General features: G+C 44.9%; 1 protein-coding gene across 1 annotated transcript in view; it reads right to left on the bottom strand.

Annotated features, from left to right (window-relative positions):
- The window catches only part of LOC124550881 (BTB/POZ domain-containing protein 9), a 132,197-nt gene extending 114,264 nt beyond the window's left edge, over window positions 1–17,933 (bottom strand). The window contains exon 1 of the mRNA XM_047125640.1: window positions 17,793–17,933. The gene's annotated coding sequence lies outside the window, so the exon portion shown is untranslated. The remainder of the gene's footprint in view (window positions 1–17,792) is intronic.
- Window positions 17,934–18,860: the final 927 nt, after the last annotated feature.

Raw genomic sequence — 18,860 nt, 5'->3', positions numbered from 1 at the left:
ATGTAGCTTGTGATGCTGGAGCGCCCACCGGCGATCTTTAATCGCCTCAGCGATCTCAGGCGACCACTAAGGCACAGTCCTCCGTCAAGGGGACCCAGAAGAATGGGGAATGGCAGATTCTGGGGCAGTAACGATGCCGGTGGTGATTGAGTCAACCACCGCATCAACGGCTTCATTAGAAAGAGGCGCAATAGCGGCCATGGAGGAGAACAAGCCCCAGTCAGCCTTATTCATAGCCTATCTGCAAGGGCGCCAGAAGAGTGACGCTGTGGCAGTGACAGAAAGACCGGAAAGTGGTCACTACCACACAGGTCGTCATGCACACTCCATTGGACAGAAGGTAAGAGGCTAGGGCTGCAGATCGAAAGGTCGATGGCGGAGTACGTGCCGTGTGTCTCACTGAAATGTGTGAAGGCACCATCATTTAAAATGAAAAGGTCGAGCTGTGTCAATACATTCTCAACGGTGGCGCCTCGACCTGTTGCCACCTACCCACCCCACAGAGGGTTATGTGTGTTGAAGTCGCCCAGTAACAAGAAAGGTGGCAGCAATTGGGCTATCAGCGCAGCGAGGACATGCTGTGGGACATCACCATCCGGTGGAACATACAGACTGCAGACAGTAACAGCCTGTGGCGTCCACACCTGAACAGCGACAGCCTCTAACGGTGTTTGTAGAGGGACAGACTCGCTGTGAAGAGAGTGAAGGACATAGATGCAGACGCCACCAAATACCCTTTCATAAGCTGCCCAGTTCTTATAATAACCCTGATAGCCACGGAGGGTGGGGGTTCGCATCTCTGGAAACCAAGTTTCCTGAAGAGCAATGCAGAAGAAAGGTTTAAGGCTGATAAGTTGTCGGAGCTCAGCGAGATGGTGGAAGAAACCGCTGCAGTTCCACTGGAGGATGGTATTTTCCATGGCTGAGAAAGGCATGAAGGGACTGGAGAGGCAGATTACGCCACTGGGTCACCTGCTGCCTCCAATGGAGCACCTGTGCAAGTGCTATCCATTGCGTCTGAGAGACCGGCGAGATCGAGGTCCTCAGCGGACGCAAGAATCTCCACCACACCCTCAGATGCAGAGCTTGTAGGTAGCGGTGGAGTAGGTGCCACCGCAGGTGCCTTGGTCTTACGGGTCTTCAATGTCGTTTTCTCTTGCTGTTCCTTTGGTTGCCGTTGCTGGGAGAGCTTATTGGAGTCAGTCTCCGGCACCAAAGACGATCGCGAAGCTCGACGTCCAGCGACCTGTGGCTTCTTCAGCCACTGGTGTGTGTCTGCTGTGCCGCTGGTAGGAACCTGGGAAGGGAGTGACCCAAGGGATCCCTTCCGACCGAGAGAAGCCGAAGAAGACTTATGCTTCTCCGGCTTAGAAGTGGGGACTGGTGGCCTCGGTGGTTGAGGGGGTGCTGCTCCCGAGGTAGGTGATGTGGGAGCAACAGTGGCCACCACCATCAAGGGGGCAGGTGTGGTCCTTCGGTTCTGAGAGCTGACTGTATGTGGTGCAGCTGATGGAGCTGGAGCAGGAGTGACAGTGGCAGCATAAGATGATGACATGCGCACGGGATGAAGCCGTTCAAATTTCCGCATAGCCGCAGTGTAGGTCAGTCTATCCAGGGTCTTGTATTCCATTATTTTCCGTTCCTTCTGTAGGATCTTAGTCCGGCGAGCAAGGGGAATGGTGCTCTCTGCAGTTGACATATATGGGAGGCGGGGCACATGGAGTATCAGGATGGGATGGTCGACCACAATCACGACATATGAGGCTGGAAGCACAGCGAGAAGACATATGGCCGAACTTCCAACACTTGAAGCACCGCATCAGGGGAGGGAAATATGGGTTTACATCACAACGGTACACCATCACCTTGACCTTCTCAGGTAATGTGTCACCCTCAAAGGCCAAGATGAAGGCATCGGTGCCAACCTGATGACCCCTCGGACCCCGGTGGACGCGCTGCACGAAATGGACACCTTGTCCCTCTAAGGTGGCGCGCAGCTCGTCATCAGACTGTAAAAGAAGATCTCTGTGAAAAATAATGCCCCGGACCATATCTAAGCTTTTATGCAGGGTGACAGTAACAGAAACATCCCCCAGCTTCGTACAAGCGAGCAAGGCTCGTGACCGGGCAGAGTATGCTGTTTTGATTAAGACTGACCCTGACCGCATTTTGGACAAGCCCTCCATCTCCCTGAACTTGTCCTCTAAATGTTCTACAAAGAACTGAGGCTTCACGGACACAAAGGAGTCCCCGTCAGCTCTGGTACAGACGAGGTACCAGTGAAACTTCCTGGCAGATTAAAACTGTGTGCCAGACCGAGACTCGAACTCGGGACCTTTGCCTTTCACGGGCAACCAACTGAGCTACCCAAGCACGACTCACGCCCCGTCCTCACAGCTTTACTTCTGTCAGTATCTTGTCTCCTTCCTTCCAAACTTTACAGAAGCTCTCCTGCGAACCTTGCAGAAGGAAGGAGACGAGATACTGGCAGGAGTAAAGCTGTGAGGATGGGGCGTGAGTCGTGCTTGGGTAGCTCAGTCGGTAGAGCACTTGCCCGTGAAAGGCAAAGGTCCCGAGTTCGAATCTCAGTCCGGCACACAGTTTTAATCTGCCAGGAAGTTTCATATCAGCGCACACTCCGCTGCAGAGTAAAAATCTCATTCTGGACCTTTCACAGTCATTCATAGCCCGTCGTTCCTCCCATGGTGTGGCCAGGGAGGGGAATGATTTGGGGTCATACACATTAGCCTTAAAGTGAGCTTTTGAACGCTTAGAGACCGATGGTGTCTGGCCACCAGCAAGAGAAGATGTGCCACGCTTCATTGCGTTTCATCCACCCTGATGCCACCTACTCCGACCAAGGGCCTTCCCCACAGGTGCCACCCAGCCACAGCAAAGGCTACCTGGCAGGATGGCCATTGCCCGGAGTCCTGATGCCCCAGGGAGATGGGCATCTACTCCTTGGCATTCGTGGGGAGTTAACAGCGCAGGCATCAGTAGAGCGATCCCTGTGTTGTCAGGGGGCTACAACCAACAGGTACATGGCAGCTCTACCACAACGGACTGGCTACCGTGCTGGATATTAGGTGCCATAAAGTCCATGGTCGTGGTCTCCGCAAAATGCAACACTACACTGCATCGTGAAAATTGCACCAAGGAACACATCCTCGCCCAAGAGATGGAGAACGAGTGGGACGGCAATGCGACGACGAGAAAGCTGGCTAGAGGTCTTAATGCCCGACGGACAAAATGCACCATGTAAGGCGCCCTTCCCCAATTGGCTTGCTCTGCGGAAGACTTTGGAAAGATGGAGGTCAAACCCAACAAGGGACCATCACATAAAGGCCGAAACGTTTGATACTTTTTTTTTTCTTTTTCTTTTTTTTTTTTTTTTTTTTTTTTTGTGGTTTTAGGGCGCACAATTTCAATGGTCATTAGCGCCCAGACTACGTTAAGAATGCACCGCGAGGCACAAGTTTAAAACAACAACTAAAAGGGAAAACACGATAAAAGACAGACTGACAGGCATAGGATTAAAAAAACAGCATAATCAAATGTCCTTAGAGAGGTTTGTCAAATTGATAAAACGAAGAACGCGAGCAGCTGCTCGTGGGTCATCCGCTAAAATGGCATCTAGAGTACATGGCAGGCCAAGATCAAGACGCAGCGTGTTAAAATCCGGACAGGACGTTAAAATGTGGCGGACCGTCAGCAATTGCCCACATGGGCAGAACGGCGCCGGCGGAGCCGTCAGCAGATGGCGATGGCTGAACCGGCAGTGTCCAATGCGTAACCGGGCCAAAACGACCTCCTCCCGCCGAGAAGGGCGGGAGGAGGACGTCCAAGCCACGGGAAGAGGTTTCAAGGCCCGAAGCTTGTTGTCCGTAAGTGCAGCCCAATCGGCATGCCACAGCGATAAAATGCGCCGACAAATTACCCTGCTACAATCCGACGAAGGGACACAACAAGAAGCTGTCCGAGGCTGGAGGACCGCAGCCTTGGCCGCGGCATCTGCAGCTTTGTTCCCAGGGATACCGACATGGCCAGGAACCCACATAAAGCTAACCGGAGAACCAACGTCCACCAGCTGCTGAAGAGAGCGTTGGATCTGGTGCACGAAAGGGTGAACTGGATACGGATCACTGAGGCTCTGGATGGCGCTCAGGGAATCGGAGCAGATGACATAAGCAGAATGTCGGTGGCGGCAGATGTAAAGAACAGCCTGGTAGAGGGCAAAGAGCTCAGCTGTGAAGGCCGAACAATGGCCATGGAGCCGGTATTTGAAACTTTGTGCCCCGACAATAAAGGAACACCCGACCCCGTCATTGGTCTTTGAGCCATCTGTATAAATGAAGGTCATATTAATGAACTTCGAACGAAGTTCGACAAAACGGGAGTGGTAGACCGACCCGGGGTAACCTCTTTTGGGAGCGAGCTGAGGTCAAGGTGAACGCGAACCTGAGCCTGGGGCCAAGGTGGCGTGTGGCTCTCGCCCACTCGAAAGGTTGCCGGGAGTGAAAAATTAAGGTGTTGAAGGAGGCGACGAAAGCGAACTCCAGGGGGTAGCAGGGCAGAGACATACAGCCCGTATTGACGGTCGAGAGAGTCGTCAAAAAAGGAACGATAAGACGGGTGGTCGGGCATTGACAGTAGCCGACAGGCATATCGACAAAGCAGTATATCGCGCCGGTAGGTGAGTGGCAATGCGCCAGCGTCAGCATGAAGACTCTCTACGGGACTAGTATAAAACACTCCGATCTCAAGTCGTAAACCCCAATGTTGTATGGAGTTGAGGCGGCGTAAGATGGATGGCCGTGCAGAGGAGTATACGAAGCTCCCATAATCCAGCTTGGAGCGGACGATCGACCGATATAGACGAAGAGGACTGTTCGATCCGCTCCCCACGACATACCACTGAGAACACGGAGGACATTTAAAGAACGGGTACAACGGGCAGCCAAATATGACACATGTGGAGACCAGCTAAGTTTCCTGTCAAATGTAAGACCTAAAAATTTTGTCGTCTCCACGAATGGGAGAGCAACGGGACCGAGTCGTAAGGACGGTGGGAGAAACTCTTTGTAGAGCCAGAAGTTAATACAGACCGTCTTCTCGGCAGAAAAACTGAAGCCATTGGCGACACTCCAGGAGTAAAGACGGTCAAGAGAACACTGAAGACAGCGCTCCAGGACACGTGTACTCTGCGTGCTGCAATAGATGGTAAAATCGTCCACGAAAAGGGAGCCTGATACATCAGCTGGGAGGCAATCCATTATTGGATTGATTGCTATGGCGAAGAAAGCGACACTCAAAACTGAGCCCTGTGGCACCCCATTCTCCTGGTGAAAGGTGTCTGACAGGACAGAACCCACACGAACCCTGAACTGTCGATCCATTAAAAAGGAACGAATAAAAAGAGGGAGGCGACCGCGAAGACCCCATGTATGCATGGTGCGGAGAATGCCCGCCCTCCAACAGGTGTTGTAACCCTTCTCCAAATCAAAGAACACAGCCGCGGTCAGGCGCTTCCGCAAGAAGTTATTCATAATGAAGGTCGACAAGGTAACCAGATGGTCAACAGCAGAGCGGCGCCTACGAAATCCACATTGTACATTGGTAAGTAGGCGTCGAGACTCGAGCAGCCAAACCAAACGAGAGTTAACCATTCGCTCCATCACTTTACAGACACAGCTGGTAAGCGAGATGGGTCGATAACTGGAAGGCAAGTGCTTGTCCTTCCCCGGTTTAGGAATCGGGACAACAATAGACTCGCGCCAGCATGCGGGAACATGTCCCTCAGTCCAGATGCGATTGTAGGTACGAAGAAGAAAACCTTTACCCGCAGGAGAAAGGTTCTTCAGCATCTGAATATGAATAGAATCAGGCCCTGGAGCGGAGGACCGTGACCGGGCAAGTGCGTTTTCGAGTTCCCGCATGGTGAATGGGGCATTATAACTTTCACGATTCGAGGAGCGGAAGTTAGGTGGCCTACCCTCCTCTGCCTGTATGCGGGGGAGGAAGGCAGGGTGGTAATGAGCAGAGATCGAAACCTCTGCAAAAAAGCGGCCGAAGGCATTGGAGACATCCTCCAGGGCCACAAGGACGTCATTCGCGACCATCAAGCCAGAAACTGGTGAGTGGACCTTAGTGCCAGATAGGCGGCGCAGGCTACCCCAGACAACAGAAGAAGGAGTAAAACTGTTGAAGGTGCTTGTGAAAGCAGCCCAGCTGGCTTTCTTTAATAATACAACGACACTGTGCACGTAATCGTTTATAAGTGATACAATTCGCCACTGTAGGGTGGCGTTTAAAGGTGCGTAAAGCACGTCGACGAGCACGTAAAGCGTCTCTACATGCTGCGGTCCACCAGGGGACCGGTACGCGACGTGGAGAAGTAGGGTGAGGGATGGAATATTCAGCAGCAGTGAGAATGACTTCCGTGAGGTGTGCGACCTGACGATCGCAGCTTGTGAAGGTTTGATCCTGAAAGGTCGCCCTGGAAGAGAAGAGCCCCCAGTCTGCTTTGGAGATGTTCCAACTAGATGAGCACGGGGAGGGGGTATGCTGCAGGAGATGGATAACACACGGGAAGTGGTCGCTCGAATATGTATCAGAAAGTGCATACCACTCAAACCGGCGTGCAAGTTGGGTAGTACATATAGAAAGGTCTAAATGGGAATAGGTGTGAGATGTGTCCGAAAGAAAAGTAGGGGCGCCAGTATTGAGGCAGACAAGATTGAGCTGGTTGAAAAGGTCTGCTAACAGGGAGCCCCTCAGGCAGGATGCCGGAGAGCCCCAAAGGGGATGGTGGGCATTTAAGTCTCCAGATAACAAAAGTGGGGCAGGTAGCTGAGCAATAAGCTGCATCATGTCTGCCCTGGTAACAGCAGATGACGATGGAGTGTAGACGGTACAAATGGAAAATGTAAAAGTGGGGAGAGTAATGCGGATGGCAACTGCCTGCAGGACGGTGTGCAATGTGATGGGATCATAGTAAATATCATCCCGGACCAGCAACATAACCCCTCCATGAGCCAGAATACCTACCACAGGCGGTAGGTCAAAACGCACAGAGGTGTAGTGTGCCAAGGCAATTTGATCGCATGGGCGTAGCTTTGTTTCCTGGAGGGCTACGACGAGCGGACGGTGCAAGCGGAGCAGCAACTTCAAGTCCTCTCGGTTGGAGCGAATGCTGCGAATATTCCAGTGAATAAGTGCCATCGTAAGAAGAGAAGGAAGATGAAAGAAGGGGTCACCTCGAAGGCCGCTGAGGGCCTGGCTTCGAGCGAGCACTGCCACCGTTATCAGTAGGCGGACAGTCATCGTCCATTGGGTCTATAGGTTCATTGGCCATCTTGGTAAGATGGCCGGGAGGGGGAGCTTCCTCCGCCGGTGAACGGCCAGATGTTCGGCTACCAGCGGTGCGGCCAGGCGAAACGGATGACGGCCTGGGGCGGCAACCACTGGGTGGCGGAGGAGAAGAAATGCGCCGTGGCGGAGAAGGAGAACTGTGCTTCTTATGAGCCTTCTTGGAAGGTCGTTTGGTGGAAGTACCGGTCGAAGGCTGGGAGGTCAAGACACGTAGGAAGTCTGCACGGGACGGTTCCTTCTTGAAGGCCCGTGCATCTGACTTCTGGGTCTTCGTCTTAGCAGAAGCTGATGAAGGGGCTGGTGTCTGTGGGGTGATGGGAGGAAGAGGAGACGTCGACCGCGCGATCTTAGCACTGGCCGAACGGACGACCGTGGTGCTGAAGGTCAGATTGCATGTCTGGGTTGCCACCTCCCTGGTAGTCCGAGGAGAGGCGAGGACAGTACTGTATTTCCCCGCTGGGAGCAGCGTGGGCTTCCTACTAGCCAATAGCTCGCGAGCAGCCGAGGTGGACACTTTCTCTTTGACCCGAATTTCTCGGATACAGCGTTCTTCCTTATAGACAGGACAGTCGCGGGAGGATGTGGCATGGTCACCCTGACAGTTCACACAACGAGGAGACGGAGGTGGACAGTCACCCTCATGGGCATCCCTGCCACAAGTGACACATTTAGCCGCATTGGAACAAGACTGTCGAGTGTGATTGAAACGCTGACACTGGTAGCAACGCATAGGTGTCGGGACATAGGGGCGAACAGAAATAACCTCGTAGCCCGCCTTGATGCGCGATGGCAGCTTAACACTATCAAAGGTCAAGAAAAGTGTCCGGGTCGGTACAAGGTCATTGTTGACCTTTTTCATGACCCTATGGACAGCCGTCACGCCCTGCTCAGCGAGGAAAGATTGAATCTCCTTGTCAGTCAATCCGTCGAGGGATCTAGTATAGACCACACCACGAGACAAATTCAAAGTTCGGTGAGCCTCCACCCGGACAGGGAACGTGTACAGGAGTGTGGCCCGAAGCAGTTTTTGTGCCTGAAAGGCGCTCTCAGTTTCTAGTAATAAGGTACCGTTACGCAACCTGGTACAAGATTTGACAGATCCGGCTATGGCATCTACATCCTTCTGGATAACGAAAGGGTTGACAGGAAAAATCCTTTCCGTCCTCAGATCGAGAAACGACGAGGAACTGTGGGGCAGGCGGTAGTACTTTTGTCACTGGTGGCTGGTCAAGTTTCCGTTTTTTGGCAGAAGTCGAGAGAGATGGAGTGAAATCCATTGCGGAGGAATCCCCCATGATTGCCAGCGTCTCCGATGGCGCGCTCCTTCCTTGTGGGGACCCTCTCAGGGGGCACTCCCGCCTTAGGTGAATGTTTACACCTCAGGTCACACCTCCCGAGTAACAGACGGAGGGACCAATCGGCATGGTCAGAAGGTATCAGCTCAGGCAATCACCCCTCCCTGGGCCTGGCCTTTACCAGGGGGTACGTGCGTGCCTTACATGTCTACCCAGGGCGGGGAATTACGCGTTACCCCATCATCGGCTACGCGTGCGAACGCGTGGGTCGGCCTTCAGGCGCGCACGGGGAGGAAGGAAGAAGAGGAAAGAGAAGAAAGAGAGAGGACAGACTGTCTCAAACGCCGAGGCGGAGACCAGAGAAGGCAAGGAGAAGAAGGCAATGAGAAGGCAAGGAGAAGAAGGCAATGAGAAGGCAAGGAGAAGAAGACAAGGGAAAGACAGTGAGGTGGAGAAGAGCAAAGAAAGGAACCAACCAAAGGAAGGAAGAAATGAGAAGGGAAAAAGCAAAATGACCGCAAATAGAGGTCGTGGAACCGTCCGTCTCCGGACGCAGGCGCTAACTACCCCCTTGAGGGGGAGGGACTCCTTTTAGTGGCCTCTTACGACAGGCAGGAATACCTCGGGCCTATTCTAATCCTCGGACCTGCAGGGGGGTGAGACTCCTTTTAGTCGCCTCTTATGACAGGCAGGAATACTGCATGCCTATTCTTACCCCCAGACCTGCAGGAGGACAAGGTCTTCAGGAACAATGGCTGTAACGTCTGTCAAATAAATAAAGCGACTCACAACAAGACCACTGATGAGGGGCAGGAAAAGAAACTTGCTTTCTTGCCATTCTGTGGATCTGTTCCAGGCAAGGTAATCCAGCTGCTGAAATGACACAAAATTAGATTAATCTTCAGGCCTCTGACGAAAATTCGTCAATTACTCACACAGTTAAAGATGCAGCAGGTCTCTGAACACCTGGGGCCTAAAATGCACCTTGCGAGTGTGGCCAGTCTTATGTCAGAAAGACAGTACGCACTGTGGAAAAAACAGAGGAAGAAGCACGACAGGTTTTACCACCTACGCTACCCTGAGAAATCTGCTTTAGTTGAGCACGCTTTAGAAAACGGTGATGAGATAAAATCTGCCAAAACTTCGATTAAAGCTTGGACAACTGGCTTCTTGGATAGAATAATTAAAGAAGCTATTGAAATAAAGTCACCAATAACACCCCACATACAGACAATGGCCTGCAGCTCAGCACGGCGTGGGATCCAGCAATCGTGCAGTTAAAGCTGGCCCATAGAATGCAGAGTCAACATATATCCGTGTATGGCGATGCGAGAGGCACTAGTGTTGTCACAGCCGGCAGCTAGTGTAAGGGCCTTACCAGCAGCCCAGTTGCAGTCGTACCACTTAACAATGGCCAAGGAGTATTTGGCCGAAAGCTCATGTAATTCTAATTGCTTAACGAGACTGGGAATCCAAGAACTTTTTAGTCAACATTACCGCCCATGACGCTCTGCATTCTTATAAGGCATACCTTTGTTCATAGGACCCACAAATTTAGAGAATGCATTTTACTACACCGAATTAAACACACAATGAAATTATGAAGGTAGAAGGGATAAAATACAGCCAAAGTAGTAAGACCATAAAATGCAGACTGACAACAGAAGAAAAGAATTCATGAAAAGAAGGAATTTGTAAACATATTTGAAAGTCTTTTCTGAAGGTATTTGTACGCAGTTTAATCTTGTACAGAAGGTAAACATGGACGACACACAATTCAGAAAAAAAGACATGGGAGCTTTTGATATGTACTACTAAACAATACTGAAGACTTGATGGGTAGATCAAATAATTAATGACGTATGTAATCAAATTAAGGAAAAATGAAATTTATTGCACAATTTTATTTAAAGAAAGGATTGGTTGATGGGACACATCCCAAGGCATCAAGGAATTAATTTAGTGATGGAGAGAAATGTATAGGAGGTAAAAAAATTATGGAGGGATAGGCACGAATAAAGAACGCAGGTCCAAAGGGCTGTAGGTTGCAGTAATTATTCAGGGATGAAGCAGATTGCACAGGATAGTGTGTGGAGAGTTGCATGAAACCAGTCTTTGGACTGAATATCACAATAAGCTAATTCATCCTTTATCATTTTAAAATGATCCTTGTAGAAATAAATTGGTGATACTTATCGAACCCAGCGAAAATGAATCCCACAATATAACATCCAGCCTCAATTGATTTGGAAATTATGGTAAAAGGCAGGATGAGGGCCAGTGGCATATTTACACGTTTCATGCAGTAGTGTGGTGGTCACTCGCCGTAAGGTACAATGGGGAGGAAAGAAGGCTTGTGTGTTACTGGGACTACTCAACCAATAAGAAAACTGAGGGCAAGCAAGGCATTTCAAAGGGATACTGTCACATTCTCATGCCTATATATCACATCTCCCTAATTCTAACACATTCGGAAGAAACAAGCAAACATTTTGACAACAAAGATTAGCCTATTACCGCAACTTACAACATGCTATTAGTTTTCAACCAAGCAACAGCCTCATAATCTGTGAAATATTCAGAAGAAACAAATACATGAGACTACAAATACTATTAATTTAATTGTGAGTAAAACTGTCATTTCAATGTAACCTAGGCCTCGGGCTAAGCTACATATCATTTTGGTACAACCAGGTTTCTTAGCTTTAACATTTGTTGACTCTGCCAACTTACAACCAAACTGTCACACTAACATAATCACAATCTCTTAATTCTTGTGTCTCATTTCACTTGCAGCAATTGAAGCTACACTATTAGCTCCCAACCTAACCACAACTTCATGCTTCATAACATTTTCTCAAAAAAGCAGTCAAGAAGAGAATTTTTTGCTATTTTGTAAAAAAACTGAGAAACTGACACTATTTCTATTTCGGCACTACAAATTCATTTTCTTGCCCTTCATTGGTTATGTAACATATCATCCCACCAGCTATGCAAAACTGACATGTTACCAACCTATGAGCTGTAAAGAAACACCTCTGTCACTGGTGCTGGTCTTGATCTACAGACTTACCTAATAATGGCTTATCAGCTAAACTGAGATGAAGTCCGATATAAAATCTCAAAAACTGTGTTCTTCATGCAGGAAAGACTATCCCACATAGAAAACTATACATAAATTAATTCCATACCAACAACATAAAGCTGAAGAGACCAATACTTTTGACTCAGATAAATTTAATGAAGTACTAGTTTTTAAAATATCTCTTTCTGCTGGGAGAGACCAATTTCAATTATAACCATTATCAAACCACAACAAATTTACCCTGACAAGCAAGTACATACTGGCTCAGAGCAGTGGCTTCTATGTGGTATGTGTAAATTAATTTTAATCTGGGTAAATTAACTGATGTGATTATGGTTATTACTATAGAAACTGGTCATCGCCAATAGAAAGAAATTAAATTTAGACTGGTACTTTTTATCCTTATAATAAGAAAAAAACAACAAAATTACAACAAGCTCCCAAAATTTCTTATTTCCAAAGATGTAAATGCAACCTCATCAGCTGTTACAGTATCACCATCAAAATTTCAATGAATTGGTTAAAAACAAAAAAGGCTATTCAAAGCAGAAGATGATGATCTTAAAAAAACTGCAACAATTGGTGGACTTTACCCTAGTGAACTGGAACAACATACAGTAATAAAACAATGAACTGATCAGATTACAAGAAGCTGATCAGATTACAAGAAGCTGATCAGATTACAAGAAGCTGATCAGAGAAATGATGGAAAAGTTAAATATATCCAATCATCAATAAGAAATACGCATTCTGGCATCAATTCCTCAGAGCTGATACATTAAAAACAACTATGAAAGAATTACATGTTTCAGAAAGAAATTCAAAAGCAGCAATGAATTGAAGGATGAAGGGATACTGACTTAACCAAAAGTTAAAGCATGGAAAGAAGGAAAGAAGCTTTCGGATGACATAGGACAATACATTGCAGATTTTGTCCAGGGAAACAACCACCAGCACCAACTGTGCTTTCTCTTCAGTAGGCAGAAAAAAGGTTCAAAAGCTGAAGTACGTGCTACTGAGCAATTTGCTCCTTCACTGAAATGAGGACAAACTTAAGTGTTTCAGATAAACTTATATGTAGGATATTCTTCTGGGTGACGTTAACAATTATTAAGTCAGAGGTACGATACATAGTGAGTGTGTGTGTGTGTGTGTGTGTGTGTGTGTGTGTGTGTGGTGGAGGCTGAAGGGGGGGGGGAGGAGGGGGGGGGGGGGGATTTACTAATTTTTGCTACTTTTAATAAATTCAGAGGCTGGTAACATAGTGAATACATATGTAAGAAAGTTAATAATTTATTAATTTTCTGGCATGCAGACAGACAATGCACTGGCAAATGATCATGTTTCCCGTGCAACATCAAACAATGGAAAATCCAGGATAGAATGTAAGATAAAAATCAAACAATGGAGTGAATATTGTTACAAGTTTCCAGTGTCTTTTACTCACTATCTAACCAATTCTTGTATGGAAATGGGGGAAACACAATGTGAAAATTTTTCATCCAGTGCGAAGAGAGATCGTGTCATGACTACTTATTTCTGTTTGTAATTTACCTTTGTTATTTATGTGTTCTGTGCATAAATTGTGACACCGTGACAAAGTATTGCTGAATTTGAGAAGTTTTGCAATATTCTGAAGAAAATGGCTCTTGCAAACACTGCCCTAGAACCTAAACCATGTTGCAGATGGTGCTGTTAGTTTATGTATGTTCCTTGTGTACAGGCTCTACGAATTTCAAAACATAAAATTATTAAGCTGAGAGCATTTTCCAGATAGGCTTAATCAATGCTGTCATAATAGGAGGAGAGGTGATACTCCCATGTGGCGCGTCCCAGGTGGCAGATAGAGAGGTCCTCACCGGTTTACCGGCGGACTTGAGTGAAATAAAATAGCTCTCGAGGACCATACACACCCTCTGCGGTTAACAATCGTAGTTGTAAATCGGAGCTTCCTCCAACTAAGGTTGATAACCTTCAAAAGTCAAAAATGGAAAGGTCTTTTAGGGAAAAATTCCACCATCCTGCTCAAAAAGACGGGAAAAGGCTACATCGGATTCGGTGGGTAGTCAACTAGAAGACAGCAATGAATCAGAGCGTCTGCAACCATCAAAAAGCACACTAAAACACAAAAAGAAGATTAAACATGAGCAAATAAATTATATAGCAACTTACAACATAAACTCACTACTTCAGACCGGAAAACTCAAGGAGCTCACAGATGAACTAAATAAACAAAAAAAATTTAATAACAGGGATCCAAGAAATGAGAAACACCACAGAGGAACCATTCGAATCACAAGGATGCAGAATTTATAATGGGAAACCAGGACCAAGGGCAATGAAACAATGTCCCCAGTTTGGAACAGGGTTTTTAGTAAACATAAAAATAATAGATTCAGTAACGGATTTCCAAGCAGTATCACCAAGAATTGCGACTCTAAGCTTTAAAACAATGAATAAAATCTATACAATAATGAATGCTCATGCCCCAACAAATGAAAAAAATTGTCTAACAAAAACAAAGGAAGAGGTAGATAAATTTTGGGACCTTCTAGAACAAACTGTGAACAGATTAAATAAAAAAAATGTAAAAATCTTATTGGGAGATTTCAATGCTCAGTTGGGAAAAGAAAGGAAATATAAAGATATAATTGGAAAATGGAATTCACATAAATTTACAAACAAAAACGGTCAAACACTTGTAGAACTCTGCAGAGAACACAACCTTATCTAAATCAACATACTTTAAGAGGAAGCCAAGTAAACTTAAAACATGAAAACATCCAGACTGGAGGAAGGGGGAGTAGCAGCTAGACTATGTCTGTATGGACAAAAATTTTCACAAGGAGATCCACAATGTTAAAGTACTGAGAGGAGTAGACACAGGCTCAGACCATTATATAGTTAAAATTAAAATCTAATTCACTCCGTTAAAGAAGAGGACCAGAAAAACTAATAAAATAAAAAGGAGGTTTGACCCACATCAGCTAATTAAAAATAATAAATACCAACAAATAACACAAACCATCAAATTAACAGATGATCTGGAACAACTAGTGCCTAATCTTAAAAAAGAAGCGGAGAATCTAGCTCCCTTGAACCCCCGAAGGAAAAATGCATGGTGGACATCAGAATGTGACAAATTCCATGAAGATAGACACCAATCAAGGTTAAAGTTTCAAACACACAAAACTGAAGATAATGCCATTAACCTAAAAAATGAAAGAAAAAATTTCACATAAAATATTAGAAGAATCAAGAGAGGATTCCATAAAGATATTATAAACTCTATAGAAGATAATTATAAAACCAACTCCAGGAACTACTATAAAATCTTTGGGAAACTACAACAATATGGGGCCCCTACACTAATACTGAAAGACGAAGATGGAAGAATGACACACAGTAACAAGGAAAATGCAGAAATCATGGCAAAAGCATTTAACAAACTTCTGAATTGCGAGGAACTCAAAGAACCACTACAAATCAACATAAATACCCCAATAAAAACCAAACCTAACAAACTAGACCCTCCAACTTTCCAAGAAGTAGAAAAAATTCTTCAAGAACAAAAAAATTATAAGGCATGTGGAGAAGATCAGATTTTTGTTGAAATGTGAAAATATGCAAGTGACACAGTCAAGACCACTTTACACATGGCTCTAACAAAAATTTGGGTAACAGATCGATTCCCCGAACATTGGACCAAAGCTATCATCCAGCCACTACACAAAAGGGAGTAAGAGCAACCCAGACAAGTACAGAGGAATCTCTCTCCTAGATTGCACATACAAAATTCTTGCCAAGATCCTATATGAAAGAATCGAGGAGCAATTAGAACAAGAGTTAGGGGAATATCAGGGAGGTTTCAAATCATGGAGAAGCTATGCAGAGCAGATAATTAGTTTAAAATTGATTATGGCATACTACAAGAAACGGAACAAACCCCTGGGAATAACATTTGTAGATTTTGAGAAGGCATATTAGTGTCTCCACAGACCTTCAGTATTAAAAATTTTAAGAACTCTAGGACTCCATCCAAAACTAATTAAAATAATACAACTCACTCTAACCAACACCAAATCAAAAGTGAAGTTTAGAGGAGAAATTTCAGAACCATTCCCCACAAAAACAGGCTGAAGACAAGGTGACTACCTAGCACCATTACTGTTCAACTGTGCACTGGAAAACATAATGAGAGAAAGAATTGGAAGTGCAAAAGATGATACTAGCTTAAACTGCTTGGGATTAATCGCTGATGATCTTGCTCTCCTAGCCAACACCGTTCAACAAGCCAGGCAACAAGTGAAATCACTACAAGAAATAGCAGAGAAAATAAGCCTTAGAAAATCATTTGAAAAAACGGAGATTATGCTAACTGATCCACCACTTGCAAACAAAAGTACAATAGGAGAACAGGAAATCAAAAGTGTTGATAAATTTAAATATTTAGGCAAAATAATAACATACAATCTAAATGAGAAGCCATCATGGCAGAATGGAATAAAAAAACTGAATTACGCAAATTAGGCCTACATTACCAAAACTACATACAACAAAAAAAGCCTATCTATAGATGCAAAATTGAAACACTATAAAACAGTTACACAACCAGAAATAACGTATGCAGCTGAAACTAGCATCAAATGAAACAGTATATAAGAAAATAGAATCAGTCATGAGCACGATCAGGAAGAAATGCATCTCATTCTTTGGAAATCTGATGAGAACTCCAGAAAGCAGGATTAGTAAAAAAAATAATCCAAAAATTGTGGAATAGCAAGAGTGACATCAAATGGATCACAGAAATTAAGGAAGATATAAAAGAACTCCAATTTACAGTAGATGACCTAAAAAACAAGACAGAGAAAACCAGAATACTGCAAGACCCGCAAACCAGACTACAAATGAAAATCAACAAAAGGAGTACAGGAAGAGTGGTCTCAGATGAAGAAAGAAAGAAAATATCTGAAAGACTGAAGAAATATTGGGCAGACAAGAGCAAAACACCTTTCATATAAGAATAGACTCTAATAATAATATTACCTAAATATCATATTATGTTATTGTTGAGCCAAATTGTATCCCCGTGTAAGAAGTTGTTTACAACTTTGTATTTTTGACTAGAATGGTCCAATGAAGGCCATAAAATAAATAATAATAATAATAGTAATGGCAAATGGTGCTCATTAAATCCACGCCGGCTTGTTATTTATTACTAATGGGTGTTCTCGCAATTACTAACTGGTGTTCTGGCAAGTCGGGTCTTCGTTTGTGCATATTAGTACAAAATGACAACTTGATCCTCTGTATGGTACATATGAGCCATAACTAATTACAAACTTACCTGTTCTTAACAGTTAAGAACACGTACTATAATAAATTGAAGTAGTTTTAAAGTTTTTAATCCTGTAGGCACACATGCCGGCACTATACGATGGAATTAAGGCAGGCACTAAACGTCGTAATGCATAAAAAACTAATCGCGCCACCAAATGAATAGTTAAAGAACACTGGGTCACTCTCTTCTTCGTAAAATCCAGTAATTAATACAAAGTTATTTCAACAGAAATGTTATTTTATGCACAGCACGACTGATTCCGACCCGTTGTACACACAACATACATCGGAAGCTTTCATAACGTCTACCAATTACTTCTAGTCATTTCCGTGTACTCACACTTCCCGATTTGTGTCAAAGTCGAGAGTGGTAATAACACTCAAATTTACGACTGTAAAAAAACTATTACATGTAAATGCCAAAAATACTCGTTACGTAAGCAAAACACAAGGTACTGACAGTTAAACAGACACACGAACGGATTATAGCGTCTTATAGGTTATGCTACAAGAATATTTATCTGCCGATCACCCCTTATTATAAATACGCATTTCACGTGTATTTTCTGTTCCACAAGATCGACGTCTCAATATAAAACAAATAATATTCCAAACCGTCCATTTAATACTTAAATACCCAAGCATTTCAAGGCTGCTGTGGAAGAAAACATGCTCGATAGGCAGCCCAAGTAAAATTTTACCTGTAATTTCAATATGATAAACGGCAAACAGTCCCATCAGCATGTAAAACAACTGGAACTCACACACTAAGTTTATTTAGGAACACTTCGGCGAAAAGCTGCACATAACAACTGCCGACATGTTTACTGCGTTCCACTGTTCGCTCTCGAAACGTAACGACCCGTTGCGCAGTTCTGCAGCGAGGCGGGAACTTCAAACTCGTTACAGGCATTCATTTCGCTTAAGCAAATTTTAGTAGCATACTTTTTTGACATTTTGTAATAATTGATCTGAAAGTGGCTTATAACCGCAGTTTTTTATTCCTCTGGAATGTAGTTCTCAGCTTCTGTAGCGACAAACAACTTCTTTAACCAGGGTTGCCAAGTTAGCGAAATTTCCGCTAAATTTGACAGATTTTGCACTGTCCATGGGTGAAATTTTGCATTTAGCGGTCAACGGATTTTTTAACAGATTTGTGGATTGATGACTGCAACAATATTTTTCAGTTTAATTCAGCCTTTCCATAATACAATTTGTAATTATATTTACCGTGAAAAATCATAAACTGGCAACAATATGGCTTCAGCTAACTCTTCATAATCAAATTTCGATTTAGTGTTTCCCCTGCCTCAACACAACAGAACAATCCTTTCCAATCTTAGTTATTTGCTTTTAGCATTGCAGTTATAAGTTACCGTGGAACGAAGTTGGTGCAGTGCATAGTGTTGAATAGTTAATGTTTATGGTGCAGTTAATCGCGTTGTAATCAGTGACTTTTTTTTTACTTTTTTATTGGTTGTCTCGCCAAAATGTCGAAGCAAAAGGACAAAAAATACACCCAAAAGTTTAGAAAAGAGTGGCTTAGCAACAAACAATTCAAAGACTGGCTTCTTGAGATACCCGCCGATCCTTCTAGCGTGCGTTGTCGATTTTGCCAGTGCAATTTAAATTCGCGTCTGTCGGATTTATTGAATCATTCAAAAAGCCTGTAAAAGCCGCGGCACCCGTTTCTCCACAGGGACAGTCGAAACTAGATGCACAGGTAGTTAGCCAGTCCAATGAAGTTTCTGTTGCAGAAGCTGTGGCGT

This window comes from Schistocerca americana, chromosome 9 (assembly GCF_021461395.2).
Source record: "Schistocerca americana isolate TAMUIC-IGC-003095 chromosome 9, iqSchAmer2.1, whole genome shotgun sequence".
NCBI classification, from domain to species: domain Eukaryota; kingdom Metazoa; phylum Arthropoda; class Insecta; order Orthoptera; family Acrididae; genus Schistocerca; species Schistocerca americana.
Note: the sequence above shows the minus strand (reverse complement) of the source record. Positions and strands in the feature narration are given on the sequence as shown.